A 6000-nucleotide genomic window follows, 5' to 3' on the forward strand; every position below is an offset into this window, starting at 1 on the left:
TGCAAATTAGTCTGTCCCTGGCCCAGTGCATCATGGGAACAGGGCAGACCAGACTACAAAAGCCAATTCTTACACTGGGAAGGAAACAAGCTTCCGGGGACCGGTTTCTGCCATTTCAGGCGTCTTCGGCCCGGCTTGCTTGAATCCTGATGGTGCAATGAGCAAGGGACTCACATCTGAGTATACCCTTCCCCGGTAGCTTGTCTCCTTTCTGGTGAAGAATTGGCTTGGTAGTTTGGTCTGCCCTGTTCCCATGATGCACTGGGCCAGGGACAGACTAATTTGCATATAGCCAGGTTCTGAGCTGGGATGGGGCAGTGAGATAAATAACGGTGATGGATCAAGCCCTGATCTTTGGACTGGGTAAGAGTGGTCTGCTTAATTCAGACACTCTGTTCATCACCACCCCCTTTTCTGTATCGTTTTTGGCCACTATAGGTGTGGCAGGGTATACTCAGACATGAGTCCCTTTCTCACTGCTCCATCAGGATTCAAGCAAGCCGGGCCGAAGAGGCTGAAATGCCAGAAACCGGTCCCCGGTAGCTTGTCTCCTTTCTGGTGAAGAATTGGCTTGGTAGTTTGGTCTGCCCTGTTCCCATGATGCACTGGGCCAGGGACAGACTAATTTGCATATAGCCAGGTTCTGAGCTGGGATGGGGCAGTGAGATAAATAACGGTGATGGATCAAGCCCTGATCTTTGGACTGGGTAAGAGTGGTCTGCTTAATTCAGACACTCTGTTCATCACCACCCCCTTTTCTGTATCGTTTTTGGCCACTATAGGTGTGGCAGGGTATACTCAGACATGAGTCCCTTTCTCACTGCTCCATCAGGATTCAAGCAAGCCGGGCCGAAGAGGCTGAAATGCCAGAAACCGGTCCCCGGTAGCTTGTCTCCTTTCTGGTGAAGAATTGGCTTGGTAGTTTGGTCTGCCCTGTTCCCATGATGCACTGGGCCAGGGACAGACTAATTTGCATATAGCCAGGTTCTGAGCTGGGATGGGGCAGTGAGATAAATAACGGTGATGGATCAAGCCCTGATCTTTGGACTGGGTAAGAGTGGTCTGCTTAATTCAGACACTCTGTTCATCACCACCCCCTTTTCTGTATCGTTTTTGGCCACTATAGGTGTGGCAGGGTATACTCAGACATGAGTCCCTTTCTCACTGCTCCATCAGGATTCAAGCAAGCCGGGCCGAAGAGGCTGAAATGCCAGAAACCGGTCCCCGGTAGCTTGTCTCCTTTCTGGTGAAGAATTGGCTTGGTAGTTTGGTCTGCCCTGTTCCCATGATGCACTGGGCCAGGGACAGACTAATTTGCATATAGCCAGGTTCTGAGCTGGGATGGGGCAGTGAGATAAATAACGGTGATGGATCAAGCCCTGATCTTTGGACTGGGTAAGAGTGGTCTGCTTAATTCAGACACTCTGCTCATCACCACCCCCTTTTCTGTATCGTTTTTGGCCACTATAGGTGTGGCAGGGTATACTCAGACATGAGTCCCTTTCTCACTGCTCCATCAGGATTCAAGCAAGCCGGGCCGAAGAGGCTGAAATGCCAGAAACCGGTCCCCGGTAGCTTGTCTCCTTTCTGGTGAAGAATTGGCTTGGTAGTTTGGTCTGCCCTGTTCCCATGATGCACTGGGCCAGGGACAGACTAATTTGCATATAGCCAGGTTCTGAGCTGGGATGGGGCAGTGAGATAAATAACGGTGATGGATCAAGCCCTGATCTTTGGACTGGGTAAGAGTGGTCTGCTTAATTCAGACACTCTGTTCATCACCACCCCCTTTTCTGTAGGTCTACCTCATTAGTCATGCCTAGCAGTGCCAGCTTGAGTTCCTGTGGGATCGAAACCTCTAAGACCTTCTCTAGTTCCTTGAATACCTGTGACCAGTATGTTTGTATTGTGCCACACGTCCATATAGTATGATAGAAGTCCCCATCGCACTGGTGACATCTAAGACACCGTGGGTCTTCTACCTTCCCCATTTTGCTAAGCCGTAGTCTATCATAGTAGGTTCTATGGAGTACATTAAATTGAATGAGTCGCAGTCTCGATTTGATTGCCACCTCTCGGGGATGCATCAGCACTATTTCCCAATCCAGGTCTTCCATCTCTCCCACCTCCGCCTCCCACGTGCCTCTGAGTTTCGCCAGGTCCCCCAACATATGATTAGTTAAGGTTTTATAGGGTTGGGAGACTGCCTTCCCCGTTATCTGCTCTTGGAGGAGCCTCCCCTCTAGTGGTGCATATTCTGGGATATCCGTGAGTGTGATGTTTTGGGCTCGCCACGCGTGCGGTAGTGGGATGTATTTGAACTGCTGTGTAGCATGTAGACCGAACTCTGATGTGAGTACTTGAAAAGATTTCAGCTCCCCTTTGGCTATCACATCTCCTATAGTGGAGATGCCGATGTCGTCCCACCTTTGGAAACCTCGCAGCTTGTTAAGTTCTGCCAACCATTGGCAGTGCCACAGCGGTGTCTGCCGTGTGGGCTTCTTATCCCATCCCATGCGTCTTGTGGCCTTTGTCCATGCATTGAGTGTTATAGACGTTGCCGGGAGGAGGAGTGCCCTTCCAGCGCCCCCGTAGAGATAACACAATAGGTTTTTGGACGACATTTTTGTTCTCTCCAGGGCGTAAGTCGGGTGGTCAGCCGGGGCGTGGAGCCAATCATTGATTGGTGTCAGATGTTCTGCCCAGTAGTAGGCCTCTAGGTTAGGGAGCGAGATCCCCCCACTGTACTGGTGTCTCTGAAGCGTGGACAGAGCCACCCTGGCATGTTTGCCTAGCCAGAGGAAGGATCGCAGATCTGCATGAATCCTGGTGAAGACAGCCGCAGGTATTGGGTAATATTCGTTCTGTAGGGCGTAGAGGAATTTGGGTAGAGTGATCATTTTGTACATGGGCTCTCTACCTAAGAGTGTAAGTGGGAGCTGCAGGGGAGGTATTCTTAAACAACATGAGTGTGAGCCCAAGAGGCCTTGATCTTGTCAGCTAGAGTGTGGCCCGGGTGCATCCCCTCTCCTTATGACCTTGCTACATGGTGCCTGGACAGGTAATGCACCTCCTGCGCCAGAGTGTCATTGAAGTTGATAACCTTCTCTCAATGGCAGCCCATATGCTAGGGTGTGAATGAGACTCATTCTCCCAATCAAGGGATCGTAGCCTCTTCTATATCGTTGCAACTGCTTATGGATCGATTTCAGCACACCAGCATGTGTGCTAATGCATACCCCCCTGATAGTGACCTTAAAGACATCCCAGAGTGTATCCACCCCATCCACAGAACCCACATTATGTGCAAAATACTCGGTGATGGCTGTGCTCAAATCCTCCCTGATAACAGGGTCCAAGAGAGCCGCTAGTTGGAATCACCACATAACTTGTGGGGGTGTAAGTAGGGATCACTAATGTGAGGCATACAGGAGTGTGATCGGACAATGTTTTGGGTAAGTGGGACACATCAGTCACCCAAGGACAGACATCTCTGGTGGCCAAACCGACGTCCAAACTAGACCACAATCCAAGAACAGAAGAAGTGAACGTGCTCTCTTGCTTGGTGGGATTCCATAGCCTCCAAATATCAACAATCCCATGCTCCATCATCCTAGCCCGGTGGATTTGGGTAGATTGCTTGCCGTGCCTATGTGTCACTGCTGAACATAAAAGGGTCGGGTCTAGATATGTGTTCAGGTCTCGACCCCCTATGATAGTGGTCATTGTGAGCTGGAAGAGGTGTCGCAATGATGCAATGAAAAAATCAGGGTCATCTATGTTGGGTCCATATGTATTCACTACAGTGACAGGAGTGACACAGAGCATTCCCTAGACTATTACATATCTTCCCTGATCATCAGTTATTGTGTTAGTAAGAGGGAAGGATGGCCCCTTTTTCACTATGATCCTGACACACACCCCGAACAGGAGGAGTAGGAGGAAGCTATTTTGTGTGCTGCCCACAGTGTGCTCATGGAGCCCTCCGTCTGCTGTGTCAGATGTATTTCTTGCAGAAACGCAACATAGATATTGTGATGGTCTAAGTAAGCCAACATCTGCCTTGCTTTCCATGTATTGTTGTGGCCTTGCTCATTCCATGTTAGGAATGTAATATGTCCCCGGTGTGGAGGTGGCTTGTCATCCTATTGAGGGGCGCAGAATGAAACTCAACATTTGCGATGCATGGTTCACAGGTTGGTGACAAGTGGCAGTAATAGCATTGTAACAGAACCAACATAAACACCCCCCTCCACATTAGCATCCCAGTCATGCCAACGACATTCCCGTTACTCAAAATCAAGAACTGAACAGGGCATATGAAAGCATTTGTATGGTCAACTACAGAGCCCCATAACATGTGAAACAGAAAAGATTTGTGGTGTTCACACGGGGGGGCACCAGTAGCCCAGCTCAGCCTCCAGTGCCCAGAGGTGGCTGGGAGAGGACATTATGACTTCAGTCCCTATATGAAAAGAGACTGTAGGGATTATTGCAACCCAGGGTGCACGGTGAATGCCAAAAGGGCCCGCACACAGGTGGGCTCAAAGGGTCTGGTTGTCAATGTTCCAGACCGAAGACCAGAGGTAAGTGTTCATCTTCTTCCATGACATTTTCAGATGGATTCCGCTGGCTAGTTTTAACCGACTTCAGATGGTTCATCGCTGTTTCTGGAGCTGCAAAGATCTTCTGGTGCCCTTGATGGTAAATACATAGGCATGCAGGGTATAGATTTGCATACTTTATTCAGCGAAGTAGGCGATGCTGTTGCCTTGATAGTTGGGATCCCCTTTTCCCCAGGCCAGTCTGAGGACCGCATCTCTGTCCCTATAATTCAACAGCTTCGCTTTGATGGGGTGTGGGAGGGGTCCCCTGAGGCGGGTGTGCTACCAGTGAGCTGTGGGCTCTCTCTACCACCAGCAAGTGTTAGTTGGAGCCAAAAAGTGAGGTCAGCATACTTTCACATATTGTTCCATCCTGCCGGTGTTCGTCGATTCAGGAATGCCTGCGATGCATTGTGCAGGACTGCAGCTCTAAATTTTTATTCTTTGCCTGGGTGACTGCAAGTACTTTTTCCATGTTCAGGCATTTGCTAGAAACCGTGTGCAGGTCATCTTCAGTGGTGGATATGCGCTGTTCTGCTGTTGTGATTCCAGCTTTTTCTTTTTTGAGCTTCTTTGCCATAAGATCTATTCGCAAGTTTAGTGATTCAATTTTCCCATTAATTAATGCTAGGCTATGTTTCATGGCCCGCAGCGTTGCCTCACGCGCAGTTGCTCCTCGGGGCGCAGGACCCTGCACCTGATCAGCCCGATCGGCCTGCGAGGACCAGCAAGACATTTGGTGTAGAGAGTTAGATGGGTTTGGCCTTTTTCTGTCTTTTGCATAATGACCCAGGGCATTGACCTAGCACTGTTTATAGCAGGCCGTCACTGTGCTTTGTGTTATATAATCCGGCCTGGGACTCCACCAGCAGTCACCCAGATTAACTGGCCCTCCAGCCGGTGCTTACTGCAGGCTCCGGACTTGGAGGGGTACAACTACATCCAGCTGTTAGGCCCTAAGAAGAGGTGGAATGCTCCTAAGTCCAGCTGCCTCAGGAAGGAGCTGCCCAGATCCACAGCCAATCTTGTGTGGCACCCCCAGAGGGCCCCAGGCAACCAGAGCACCAGCCAGAGCCTCAGGGCTATCTCAGTGACTCGCCGCCAGGCAGGCCCTGGAAGTGTAGGCCTTCAACGTACACTCGCTGTGTGTAGGTAGTGCCCATGCAGTTTATCTAGTGGCCCCAGCCCGGCTCTCCAGCAAGGCCCTGTAGCTCATCTAGGCGATCTGGGATTCTTGGATGCTCTTCTCTGCGTACTAGGCCGTAAGCGGTATCCGCCCGGCAGGCCAATTTCCATGCTTTGCAGTCCAAGGCCTGCTTGGCTTGCCGCTCGTCTCAGGGTCCACTCAGGCCATGATGCTGCTCTCCGCGCAGCCGCGAGCTCAGCTCCTCTAGCCTGT

The sequence above is a fragment of the Lissotriton helveticus genome, chromosome 12, assembly GCF_964261635.1.
Source record: "Lissotriton helveticus chromosome 12, aLisHel1.1, whole genome shotgun sequence".
NCBI lineage: Eukaryota > Metazoa > Chordata > Amphibia > Caudata > Salamandridae > Lissotriton > Lissotriton helveticus.